The 13887-nt window shown below is 48.3% G+C and overlaps 1 pseudogene across 1 annotated transcript in view; it reads left to right on the top strand.

Moving 5' to 3' along the window:
* The window catches only part of LOC144111987 (uncharacterized), a 29207-nt pseudogene extending 18431 nt beyond the window's left edge, over window positions 1-10776 (top strand). The window contains exons 7-10 of the transcript XR_013310167.1: window positions 1319-1678; window positions 5443-5519; window positions 7678-8023; window positions 9772-10776. The product of XR_013310167.1 is annotated as an uncharacterized LOC144111987 (transcript). The remainder of the gene's footprint in view (window positions 1-1318; window positions 1679-5442; window positions 5520-7677; window positions 8024-9771) is intronic.
* The last annotated feature ends 3111 nt before the right edge of the window (window positions 10777-13887 follow it).

Genomic DNA, 13887 nt, shown 5'->3' with positions numbered 1-13887 from the left:
TTCGGGTAGTTCCGAGATTGTGTTGCATGCGCCCGTTTCGAGGAAGTGACTCTCGCTACACGAGAAGGTCTCTTTTCCAGTCAGGATATCAGCTTTGTGTTTTTGTGTAGGGTGAGTGCGTGATAGCGGAAGTGGTAGCTCAAGCGCCTTTTAATGAAGGCGTCTCTAATATTAGGAGTTTACCTATCCGATACGCGTGATTGCGTGTGGCCATTTTGCGGATAATGGCGATTTGTTTGATTTGCTCTTCTAGGAGTTGTAGGCTGAAGGCTGCATCCAAAATGGCTTGCATATAGTGGTGAAGTGCCTTGAGTCCATTGACCAGGGGTATGTGGTCATAAACAAGCGGGGGTGTTATGCGTTGGCCCCAAGGAAGTGGCCTGGTCTTGAGCAGTTCCGATTTGAGTGGGGAGCCCTTGAGTCCCAAAGTGATCCTTCAAGAGGGGACGACATCGATCGTAAGCCATCATGTGCCTCTCCTATGGAGCCTTCAGTCGTTCATAAGGGGGTGTAGATTGCCGCGTGGAGGTAGGGTATGTTGGTGAGTTGTTTGGCCACCGGTGCTAAGGTTACATAAAATAGAATGGGGGAGAGAACCGCTCTTTTTGAACAGCCCCTGTAGGAAAGAGAGTAGCGAGGCGATGATAAAGCGGCATGTTAGATCTGGGCCGTTCGTTGGGTTAGGAAGGCTAGGATGTATTCCCAGATGCGGGACTCGCAGCGCGTCCAGGCCTTGGCGCGTAGTATATGTCGTGGCTGACACTGTCGAAAGCTTACTGAACGTCTATTGCGAGATGAGCGTGGTGCTGGCCATGTGCCTCTTAGGATGGTTTCCATCATGAAGTGGAGCTTATCTTGCGCCGAGAGTTTGGGAGGAGAGCGAATTTGGTTGCTGTATAGGTATACCAAGGCTTCTATAGGGGGTTAGAGGATTGTAAGAGAAGGATCGGAGAGTGTAGTTTAGGCACGCGAAGAAATTTACTACGCTTAGAAAAAATGTCTAGGTGACAATTATCACCAAACCGCGTACAAAGGAAATGCTCCAACTATGTATCTAACAATAGCTGTCAATCCACCAATAGAGCTGAAGCGTCAGTTTTTGGTGGTAAATCTATTTTTGTCAATAAAATTTTCAATTAAAAGTGTACCTTTTATGTTTTTGCCCTTCTGTGAAATGCGCATCGTGCAGGAATCTGTACTTTTCAAACCTTCATATTATTCTCTCTCACCTTTGGGTCACCCTGCAATGCTACCGCAATGCCACTCACTGCCGTTTTGTCTTCTATGGCATCCACTTAGAAGTTCTTTGTATGAACAGGTGAACTCTACTCTGGAGATGATGGCCTTCGACTTGTGCGGCTGGCTGGCGAATTTCGATCTATTCCCACTGTTCCGCATCAGCCGAGAGATCGGTACCTCGTCACGCGTCCACGTGAACTGGCTCAACCCGCACCCGTTGGCAACCACGATGGGCGGAGGATTGTTCACAATCTCTATGTTCGCTCTGGATCTGGGCACGTGCCCTGCAGAATATGTGACCAGCCTACTGGAACCACTGGTCTCTGGCACAAGCGTTACTTCAGCGGGCATTCAGTGCTGCAGCCCCGTGGAAGACGCTGTCGTCGAACAGTTGGTCGATGCACTCGGCAGGATCAAGTCCGCCAGGTGGGCACCGTCTGTTTGTTTCTTTAAATGCCTCCGCAACCTTTCGGTTTCCATCGACAGCACGGCCGTAACTCGCCCCTACAGTGCGCATTGACCCAAGCCGCATTAAACTCGCATCACTCCCTCGATTCATTGAGGATCACTGGAGCGGCTGGAGGTATGACGGGGCCCCAACGCACGTTTAGCAGTAATCGTTTTTTGGGCATGTTGGTTCGTGACAATGCAGAAAATTGGGCGAAAAACGCGTTCACAAGCGAGGACAAGACGGGACGAGAGGAAACTTGTAACTGAGGTTTCTGCGAAGAAAAAAAATCAAAATTGCAAATTGGCCTTTGGGGAAAGGAAATGGCGCAGTATCTGTCTCACATATCGGCGGACACCTGAAATGTGCTGTAAAGGAAGGGATAAAGGATACTAAGAGAAGAAAGGAAGGAAGAGGAGCCGCAGTGGAGGGCTCCGGAATAATTTCTACCACCTGGGGATCTACAACGTGCACTGACATCGCCCAGCACACGGGCGCCTTTGCCTCCATAAAAACGCAGCTGCCGCGGTCGGGTTCGAACACGGGAACTCCGGATCAGCGAAGAGCCGCCGCGGTGGCTCAGTGGTTATAGCGCTCGGCTACTGATCCGGAATTCCCGTGTTCCAAACCGACCGCGGCGGCTGCGTTTTTATGGAGGCAAAACACTCAGGCGCCGGTGTGCTGTGCGACGTCAGTGAAGTTAGATCTCCAGGTGCTCGAAATTATTCCGGAGCCCTCCGCTACGGCACCTTTCTTCTTTTCTTCTTTCACTCCATCCTTTATCCTTTCCCTTACGGCGCGGTTAAGGTGTCCAACAATATATGAGACATATACTGCGCTATTTCCTTTCCCTAAAAAGCAATTATTATTATTATTATTATTATTATTATTATTATTATTATTATTATTATTATTAGCGAAGAACAAACAAGGTTATAGATTTGCTCGCACAGCCTCACAACGGTACCGTATACAGATATGAGAAAAAGGAGTCGTCATGATACCGGGCGTTCGAGGGAACGCCCTTCACAATTATAAAATCCGAACGAGTACTAGGGATTGAATCCGACCGCGGCGGCTGCGTTTCTATGGAGGCGAAACGCCAAGGCGCCCGTGTGCTATGCGACGTCAGTTCACGTTAAAGATCCCCAGGTGGTCGAAATTGTTTTGGAGCCCTCCAATACGGGGCCTCTTTCTTCCTTTCTTCCCTTAATCTCCTTTATGCCTTCCCTTAAGGGTTCAGGAATCCGCCGACATGTGAGACAGATACTGCGCCATTTCCTTTTCCCAAAAAACTAATTTTCAACTTTCAATTTTTCAGTCATGCAGCCTGCATCTAGAACTGACCTCCCTGCATGAGAGGCCCATTCCAGATTAGCAGCAACATCATCTACCTAAACACTGCCGGGCACACAAATGTAAATCTTTATTAAAAAAAAGCAAAGATTCAGTGTAAATGGGCAAAACGAAGAGAACTTCTAAACGTATTTTATGAAGAAAAAGCTACAGATTGTAGCACCGACACGGCGATCAGACTTTAAAATAGCGACATTGGTTTCCTGGAAAGCACGTTGTTGTGATTCATTTTTCTCACATCTGCGTTTGATGCCCTTCTGACCTGTTATAGTAAAACTATGTGAACTTGATGAGGTTCACTGGTCACTGACCAAGGTCAACAAAAAATGACGTTTCGGGAGCACTACGGCTCTCTTCTTCACAATGAGCAACCAGCTGGACGTCCCGGTCTTTTTGTAGCAGTTACTATCGTTTTGAGGCATTTCGCGTAGATAGGGTGCAACGTGCCGTCATTCTTATTTATTGTGTTGGGCGTAGTCTGGATGATTAATGACTCGAGATTTCGGTGGGCTGATACATTCTTTTCCGTGGTCACTATATCTGCTTCATCCCAGTTAATTTCGTGGCCAGTCTCTTGCGCATGCTCCGCGATTGCGTTCGTTGTCACTTTTCCTTTTCGTACATCGTACTGATGTTCTTTCAGGCGTCTCTTGAAGTCTTTCGTTTCCCCTATGTAAACTGATGAGCAGTCGGCGCTGGCAATCTTGTAAAACACGCCGGGAAAACTGGCACGAGGGAGCTGGTCTTTCACGTTTACAAGCTCATTTCTTATCTTGCTTGTTGGGACATGTGCAACATGGACGCCGTGCTTGCGGAACATCCGCGCCAGCGCCTCGCTGATCCCCGGTACATACGGGATAGCGGCTCGTTTCGGTGCATTAGCTCTTTCGTCTTCCCGGGCAGCAGGCTCACTTGATACAGCCACTCTTTCCGTGTTCCGAATGAAGGAAAGCGGGTAGCCGTTTCTTTTCAAATCTTTTTCTACGGTCTTCATTTCGTGGTTTAGGGCGGCGTCTTCACTGCATACTTCCCTGGCACGGTTGATTAGAGATGCCACCACTGAGCGCTTATGACTGACAGGGTGTGCTGAATTGAAATTTAGGTACCTTCCGGAATGCGTCGGTTTCCGGTAGACGCGAAAACTAAGACCTGTTGGAGTACGGGTTACCACGGTGTCGAGGAACGGAAGGCAGCCGTCAGTCTCTTCCTCAACAGTGAAGTTGATTGAGGGCTCAATGGCATTAATGTGATCGAGGAAAGTGCGGGTGGACACCTGGCGCGGATCAGGTGTCCAGCGATATATGAGACAGATACTGCGCCATTTCCTTTCCCTCCAAAACCAATTAAAAAAAAATAAAAAAAGTGCGGGTGTGCTTCCGGTCTATGACGCAGAAGCAGTCGTCCACATACCTAAAAAATACTTTTGGTCGCGGTTGGAAGGTGGCCAAAGGTTTGCTCTCGATGGCTTCCATAGCGATGTTAGCCGCTGTGACCGAGATGGCTGCCCCCATTGCTGTGCCAAAGGTCTGCTGGTAGAAGTTGCCGCTGTAAGTAAAATATGTGTTGGTGAGACAGAATTGCAAGAGTTGGCAAAGTTCCGCTGCTTCGAACGGTGTCCGATCCTGCCACGAGGTGTCATTCTCGAGACGTTGCTTACATGTCTCAACTGCGAGATTAACAGGCACGCTTGTAAAAAGCGAGCAGACGTCGTAAGAAACGATCTCATCTGTATCTTCCAGGGCGACCTCTTTTATCTTTTTGATGAAGTCGGATGAATTCTTGATGTCTGTGCCTGTCTTGCCCACCAGCGGTGAGAGAACGCCATGAAGGTACTGTGACAACGAGTATAAAGGAGACTTTCTAAAACCCACTATTGGGCGCAGGGGAATCCCTGGTTTATGCACCTTTGGTAGTCCGTATATGGCGGGCGCTGAGCCGTTTGTACATAGCAACTGATAATAAAGCCGTTTCATAGACGGAGGGATGCCCTTGAAGATCTGTGCTAGCATTTTTTGAAGAGACGTCTGCACTTTGGGAGTAGGGTCTTTCGGGATCCGGCAGTAAGTGGTCTCGTCCTGAAGCATGGCCTCCATTTTTTCCTTGTAAGAAGACCGGTCAAGGATAACAGTGACATTCCCTTTATCTGCCGATAGGACGGCTATATCCTTGTTAGCCTGGAGGCTTCGGATTGCTGAGCGTTCATCTTGACCAAGAGGGCGGTTTGATGACGTCTTCTTCATGCGTGACAACACACCTATCGCCTTAGCCGCCGCGGTGGCTGAGTGGTTATGGCGCTCGGCTGCCGGCCCGAAAGACGCGGGTTCGATCCCGGCCTCGGCGGTCGAATTTCGATGGAGGCGAAATTCAAGAGGCCCGTGTGCTGTGCGATGTCAGTGCACGTTAAAGAACCCCAGGTGGTCGAAATTTCCGGAGCCCTTCACTACGGCGTCTCTCATAGCCTGAGTCGCTTTGGGACGTTAAACCCCCATAAACTAACACCTATCGCCTTCGTTCGAACTTCGTCCTGAACGTCTCGTTCCAGAAGTCGTACGGCCCCTTCTACAGCACATGCAACCTTTCGTGGGTCCGGTGCCTTCCCTTGGTTGAAATTCAAAGCTAGGCTGAGCACCTTGGCTTCAGATGGATTCAATTTGTAGGACGACAGGTTCCGTGTTTCGAAGATTGGTGCGGCCCTGGTCGCTATCCCCTTTTCAGCAAGTAAAGTCTGCAGCTTTTTATCCTGCGAGTTCAGATGTCTCTCCTCTCTTCTGTACATTTCTTGGTTCGCAACCAACTGAACACTGGCGAGGACATCCGGAGCGATAAATTCCAATTGTCGCCTTGCAAAGAACAGTTCAGTTTCTAAGCGCTTCTTTGTCAGCTTGCATTCTTCAATCCTTGCTTGAAGGAGATGACGTTCAGCTTTTGCAACCACATGCAGACCAAAACGTGTCTTTACCGGTTTCTTTACACGCAAGGATCTTGGAATAACGTGGTTAGACTTACAATCGAGGTTGAAACGCAGGTGCGTGGAGTAAGCAGCAAGTCTTGCTGAGGTGCTTACAAAATGGCGTATTCCGGTGAGGGCCGGTTGTCCATATTGATGGCGTAAAGTGATGTAGTCGAGGGTTCGACGGGATACCGTCTGGTCAGGAATCATGGCTTGATGAGGTTCACTGGTCACTGACCAAGGTCAACAAAAAATGACGTTTCGGGAGCGCTACGGCTCCCTTGTTCACAATGAGCAACCAGCTGGACGTCCCGGGCATTTTGAAGCAGTTACTATCGTTTTGAGGCATTTCGCGTAGATAGGGCGCAACGTGCCGTCATTCTTATTTATTGTGTTGGGCGTAGTCTGGATGATTAATGACTCGAGATTTCGGCGGGCTGATACATTCTTTTCCGTTGTCACTATGTGCTTATTGTTCGAATAAACCTAGTCTTCGTCCCGTCTTATCCTCAGCTATGAATTTCTTTTTTTTTGCATAACCTATGTTTCCATTTTAATGTACGTTGGAGCATGGCCAGATTGTATCAGCGGTGCTCTTTATCCTAGGTACTACTGAAAAATATATTAAAGAATTCGCAGGGTTTCAGTGGACTGCGCGCTCAAAGTTCGTCGGGATCTGGCAGCTTCGCTTTTATAGGCAACTTTAGGGAGGGACCACTCGAGGAGTGGCGATCCTGTTTGCAAAATGCCTTCCTTGAACTTCGGGGATTCACGGTTAATTTTGTGGGAACAATCTTGAAATTCCCTGCTTGTAGTTAGCTAGTCGGTATGCACACTTCTGGTTCAGGAAGCAACTCGAATTACTGGACAAGAGATAATGTATCGAAGCTCCTGCGACGTTTCCTCAGACTGAAGTATTAAGCATCAATGCGCGTAAATCGTGAAGGGTACAAAATATCAAAGAACAAAATCGGGGTAATTTGTATGTTTTCCAGTTTCCAACCTTTATTTTTGAGCGCAAGCTTGGCCCATGCCACTCGATGGATAAAGTGAAGAGAAACTTTTGTGATGGCGTTGGTTTTCTTGATGACTGGAATAATTTTAAAGGTTCTTTCTTCGGGCCTGGTTTCGCTGGTGTTTCGCTGGTGGCAGTCAGTTATTCGCCCGAGGTAGTGCTTATGGTCCTCGAAGTTAATGCCGCTAGTTTACCATGTTCACACCCTTACAAAAATGGTCTATAGACAGTCTGTTGACTTCTTATACACTGTTGCCTTCCTACAGATATATCTTTTGTCTATTCATAGTCTATAGATTGATAGATAGATAAAGAGGAGGAGGGAAAGGCAGGGATGTTAACCAGAAAGGGGTTCCGGTTGGCTACCCTGCCCTGGGGAAGAGGGATTAGGGGACTAAAAGCAGGAAGAGAGAAGGGAAAAAGACATAACACACACACGCACAACGCTGTCACCATTTGTCGCTATAAACAAGTCTACTAAAAGTGTATGACCATAAATATATAGATTGTCTACAGACTGTCTATAGGTTTTGTATTGCCTATAGACAGTTCTCTATGGTTTGTCCGTAGATAATCTTTAGACTATAGACAGAAGTCTGTGGACAGTCTTAGACTGTCTAAAAAATTTTAGTAGGGGCATTCAAAGTGTCTCACAAATCTTTTATGCAGGCACTTGACCCTGTTCCTAGATTGTTCTGAAAACGGCATCGTCAGCGTGCTGCGGTCACTGGAGCAGAACCGAAGCGTCTCGGTCCTCGACATACGCAGGGCTACGTTCAAGAAGAGGTCGGCCAAGGCTCTGGCCCGTCTGGTGGAGCAGAACCGAATGCTAAACAAGATTTCCGTGGAACTGAACGAGGCAGATTCCTCCGGATTCCCGCAGCTTCGTACCGTCTGCCGAGAACTCAAGGAGGCCGTGCCTCGTAACCGCTTCCTCACCCACCTGGCACTGAATCTTCATGATGGCAACCACGCCTCAGATTCCGCCATCTTGGACGCCCTGAGGCGCAACAGGGTTGGTGGTTGTTTCGTTCTCCGCAAGAACTCTGTTCAGATGATATAAAGCGGTAATCTACCTAGTATGGGACCGCCGCCACTGCCCTCCTTGTCGCAGGCACAGGCACTTCAATCTACACTGGAGTCCGGCAGTGTCGGTTTTTCATGGTGGCTTCAGATGCGAATGATGCTAATACAAAGCTTAAGGGTACAGCTTGAGTACAGTCACCTTCAGTCAGACGTCTTCAGCAGAGCTGAAGCTGAAGGTGACTGTCACAAAGTCATTATGAGCGGCCTTAATGCATTATGGTGCTGTCAGCGAAAACTTAGTATTAAAAATCATTTGTTGAGGCAGGTGACTGTTAGTCGAGAAAGACAAGGTCTCGTCCTTGGAGGGACACGAAGTAAGGTTCTGAACAGACGTCAAGTATGTCGGTGCGCGCTAGAGGAACGCCAGAGCACATTTTCGTTAGTTATATGTAGGCCGTGAAATTTCCGGTGTGTATTTGTGAGCAAACTGGACGGATGTTTTTAGACGTTTATTTCGTTTTAGGAAAATCGGTGTCTTTTGGCTAGTTGTGCGGCGAAAACTCTAAAAGCGGTGATCATCGGTTAAAAAAAAACAGTTTCTAAATTGTGGAATACACGCAAATAGCATGATTTTTTGCCTTAGTTGAAAACATACTGTGTACAGTTGTTAGTAGGTGCCTTGTTCAACGTTTTGACTCTATTCTGTTAGAATGCTTTTGCTGACAGCACCGAACTTCGTAAATGCTCGCTATGCATTAGGACTGGAGGTGGTAAAAGAAGGCCAGGGCGAAACGAGGTAATCGCACGCATAAAATTTAAAAAAACCAATCATGCCAGTGCTGTAGAACAGTAGTTATTTCTTTCCTCTTCAGAGGCTCAGAAAAATGTGGGAATCTTTTCAACGATAAATTTAAACGAGACTTTGTAAAGAGCAAAGGGCCTTGACACCGGCGATGTAACTCACCCGTTCACGTCCTGGCCTCTTAAAAAGAATGCTGCCCACGTTTGACTGAACAACGGACACGTGGACCAGGGGATATACGCGCTTTCAAGAATGTGCCATGTATAGTCATATCCAAAGGTCTTCGAGTCAGATATACTGCGGAAAAGTGTACAGGGCCGTTTCATTACGCCGGTTGCAAAACTACAAAGTCAAGTATTCAGATCTGGTGTTCTGGCTTGGTATGAAAGAGTGAGGTCACCACAGTAAAAGTCGTTGACATTGAAGGTCACAGTGGAAGTCCCTGGACGATGCCAACATCTGGCCACTTACCTCAGCCTGCGCCACACTCACCTCGCTTCTAAGTATGAACTGCAGGTTATCGCAGGATTTTGAACAGAAATATCGTAGCTGGTAGGATTAGGCGTCGTTAATTCTGCACGTTTCGCTTCCATGCAGTAAATCTCAGCTCACTTATCAAAAGGTAGAATACAAGCTGGGGAGGCGAGATGGCGGCAGGAACAGCTACCACCCCTCACTTCTTCAGCCTGAGAAAGCGAAAATGTTAGAAGTGTTTGTTCATTGCATGAGTGCGCGTACGCACAAAATTCTGCCCAAAGAACGGGTTGTGTATCCACTTACAAAAGCAGACTTTGCAGTGCCCTAATTCTTTTCATTATGTAAGTTGCGACAAAAGCCGATTGGCAGCAGATTGCAGAGTCTAGGCTTTTGTCCAAAGTTGTTCCCGAGTCTTGTGCGCACGTAAGCTGCCTAACTATACCTTCTGAAAAACGCAGGTGCTCCTCAATCAAGCAGTTCGTTTTGTGCATGGCTCCAACGATAAAAAAGAAGCCCTTGCCTTCGAGACGCTGCAGTTCTCTCGGACTGTTCTGGTGGACCTACGTAAGCGCGACGAGGCTCGTGCCAAAGAGGAGATCAGTGAGGCCCGCAGGAGGTTGGCTCTCAATTACTTCATCTTCACGGGAGTCGTCAAGGCCAAGATAGTCTGCTGGCCGCGTCCCAGGGGAAAGTGTATGTTCGACATGCTGGGCAAGGATGTCCAGGCTCGAATTTGCTCTTACCTCAGCGTGACCGACGTCATGGACATCTAGGCGCTGCCATTTCTCAAAAGGCATGCACCCCTCGGTACATAGTAAAGCTCAAGTGCTGTGCATTCTTATGCGAACTTGTCACCTCCCGGAGAACTTGGTCACGAGCCGCCTTATCATAACTGACGACCGGGCAACAGCGCCTTCCGAGATCGCCATTTATCTGTCTAATCTATTTTCTAGGCTAGTTGCCGATCTGTGATTGAAATTTCTAGACCCTTTTGATGAGGCTTAGGTTTAAAAATTCCTACAGGCGTTTTTGTTTGCGGCTTCTTCAGTGCGCGCATTTCTCATATATTTGTCACCGTATTTATTAAACGTCATTTTTTTTCGCTCAATACATTATTTCAAGAAGTGCCCCACAGAACCCAGAAGCAACTCAAAAAGGCCTCTCATCGCATTCCTTCATCACTGTTATCTGGACAAGGGCCACTCAATGTCGTTTTGCCAACCTCACTTGGTTTGAAAGTTTCCAATTGAACTGTCAAAAGACTGTAATGACACGAAGATGTGTATGAGCAACGCCCCACTAGTTTTTTTTCTCTTAAACTAGAGTTCACCGGTCCTGCATTATGCCACATTTTCTAACGTGCTGGAGCGTCCAGCACACTATACATTTTGTAACTGCTTTCTTATCGCACGTTTTTACGATACCTTTTTAGAACCACTATTTTACCTTTTAGCCCAACATATACCATGTGGCTTCTTACGATATGAAGTGACGCAGCACATTGCGTAGTTTGTGGTATGATTGTTTTCACTGGAAAATTGATACCTCGGCTGCTGGAGCGACATGTATTCCGACGGCCTTAACTGGCAATTGCAAACGAACATTTGTCCGCTGTTTAATCTGGAATCATATCGTCATATGTGATGTTGAATAAAAGCGCCGAATTGATGAGTGGCAGCCATCTCAAAGCTGCATTTGTTGCGTTGAAATCGCGAGAGAACTTCTCTCGGATGGCTGTGCCGCTTGTCCACAATTTAAGTTTGGTTTGGTTTATGTGGATTTAAATCGTCCCAAAGCGACTCGTGCTGCGAGAGACGCCGTAGTGAAAGGATCCGAGGTTCCCGGGTTCGAACCCGACCGCGGCGGCTGCGTTTCTACGGAGGCAAAACGCTAAGGCGCCCGTGTGCTGTGCTATGTCAGTGCACGTTAAAGATCTCCAGGTGGTCGAAAATATTCCGGAGCTCTCCACTACAACGCCTCTTTCTTCCTTTGTTTTCTCACCCCTTACTTTATCCCTAGCCATACGGCGCGGTACTGGTGTCTACTGGGATGTAAGACAGATACTGCGCCATTTCCTTTTATCAAAAGCCAGTTTTTCTCGAACACACTTCTCCCTCCTCGTCGACCTCACACAAGCCTAACTCTTCACCTTTGTCCAAGCCTACGCCCTTGACATAATTCCTGTCGACAAAAGCACCGTCCCGGTGCTAAGGTGAAGACTTATCAGGGGCGTGGTATAGTTTGAGCCGAGCCACAAGTAGTATACATCAGTCACATGGCGGGTGGATGCCGTCGCAGAAGAGACTGGACTAATTTCGTACGTGACGTCAATTGCCTGGCGGAGGGCTCGATAACGGCCGGTATATCGGAAAGCCGCTTTTCATACAGCCCAACGCGGGAGAGGGACACCATAGAATGACGAAGGATCCAGGGGCGAAGTGGACGTCACGATGTCGGTGCTCGTCAATGTCCTGCTTTGCAATTGAGATGAATAGAGACAAGCGTGAGCAACCTCGCGCACCATATGGGCACGTGTAATGTCATCCTCTGCGTACTCCGTGGTAGTAGCGATGGCGGGCGGTAACGTGTTCAAAGGCAAGTGAGGGTCCTGACCGAGCAAAAGATAGAAAGGAGAGAAGCAGGTTTCATGGTGGTGTAAATTATAAGCGAATGTGATAAAAGGCAAAACTTCGTCCCAATCGCGATAGTCGGCAGAGACGTGCACAGATTATATATATCCGAGTGTTCGATTCAGGCGTTCGGCAAGTCCATAATGTGAGGATGGTAGGCTGTAGAGTCTGTGCTAGGTAGAGCAAGACCTCAGGCAGTTGTCCACGACTTTGGAATAGACACAGCGTCCGCGGTCGGTGATGAGTTCCCGTGGTAAAAGATGTCGCGCAGAATAATGTCCGCAACATCTGTAGCGCGGCTTGTCGGCAACGGACATGAGACGGCGTATTTTGTTGCGATAGCTACGTTACGGTAGCGTTCTGAGCTTTCGGCGAGGCGGTGCCGCCACCCTGTGGCTGCGCCGCCACCCTGTCACGTGGATGGTCTCGTGATGCGGAGCAGCTGCCGGCGGAGCGGCGCTGTGGCTGATCACGTGGTTCATCACGTGGTTGGTCAGGTGACCAAGTGCCACCCTGCCAGCTGTAGCTATCGCGTCACTCCAAGTTTAACCAGAACAAAACCGCCACCAATTTTTTGGCATAGTTGGCGGCGAGAGCAATCCATTTATTGCTTCATCGGGTGGGCGGAGCAGCGCCAAGAAGGATGAAACCGACGCTATAGAAAGGAGCGGGAGGTATGTCAGCAGGCTGGGGGTGACGAGCAAGCAGTACAGATTTTTTTCTCGCGTTGACACGTGTTGCAGACGGTGACATAGCGATGGACAGAACAGTGTAATAATGGTCAAAATAAACGGCGGCGGACGCGGTTGTATATGCGAGACACACCTATGTGTTCGGCGGTTGGCAGGTCCTGAAGTTCCGACAAGACAGCCGAGAGCAGGCGCTGAGGCACGACAAGCAGCAAGCCACACCTGTCACGGTAGATATTGCGTCGGTACAGAATGCCATCTTGAAGCATAAAAAGCCGCAGTGAGAAACCGAGGCGGGTAGCGGCGAGTCCTTCAGCCATCACGCATAACGAATGATCACGTTGCTGTTGGTTTTTTGAGGAAAGGAAATAGTGCAGTATCTGTCTTACATCTCGGCAGACACCTGAACCGCGCCGTAAGGTGGTGGTGGTTGTGGTTTTTTTTATTAAAATATTTGTAAAAAGGAAGGAAAAGATTTTTGCTAGCTCCGGCATCTACCATCGATACTGAAACACATACTGGGGCAGCGGAAATAAAGATAGCAGGCAGAAAGGGAACAGTTAAAAGAGGGAGTGAAAGAAAGGGAGAAAGAAGGGCCGTATTTGAGGGCGTCGGAATAATTTCGACCGCATGGGTATCTTTCGGTAGCGATGTTCAGCAAATCGGAAATGGCGAATAGCGAAGGTGACATGTCATTTTCATTTGAGTCAGGTCATGAAATAAGCAGTCAACGTCCTGGAGCAGACTTCCGGACTTGTACGCTACGCTAAAGGAGTACTCCTGCAGTCTTAAGGCCCAACGACCAAGACGTCCCGTGAGGTCGTTGAAAGAAGAAAGCCAGCAATGTGCGTGGTTACCAGTCACGTCGGAGAAAGAATTTCAGAAGTGGTAGCAGCGGAATTCAGCAACTGCCCAAACGAGAGCTAGGCATTCACGCTCAGCGATGGAGTAGTTGCGCTCAGCCACCGAACCCAGAGGCTGGCGAATGCAAAGACTCGATGGTGGCTCTGCTGCCACTGGGCTAACATAGCACCGATCCCGGGTTCAGTGGCATCGGTACGAAGTTCGGTAAGAGATGGCGGGTCAAAATAGACTGAAATAGGTAGTGTGGCCAACAAGGTGATGAGCATTAAAAACGCTTCGTCTTTGCCAGGGCCCAAGTACGAGATTACTGCAAGGTCTCGAAGGCCAAGGCGTCTTTATTTTGGGAGGAGTTCCTTAATGAAGTGGAGAGCTTGATTGACTAGGATCTACG

Source organism: Amblyomma americanum, unplaced genomic scaffold (assembly GCF_052857255.1).
Source record: "Amblyomma americanum isolate KBUSLIRL-KWMA unplaced genomic scaffold, ASM5285725v1 scaffold_22, whole genome shotgun sequence".
NCBI classification, from domain to species: Eukaryota; Metazoa; Arthropoda; class Arachnida; order Ixodida; family Ixodidae; genus Amblyomma; species Amblyomma americanum.
Note: the sequence above shows the minus strand (reverse complement) of the source record. Positions and strands in the feature narration are given on the sequence as shown.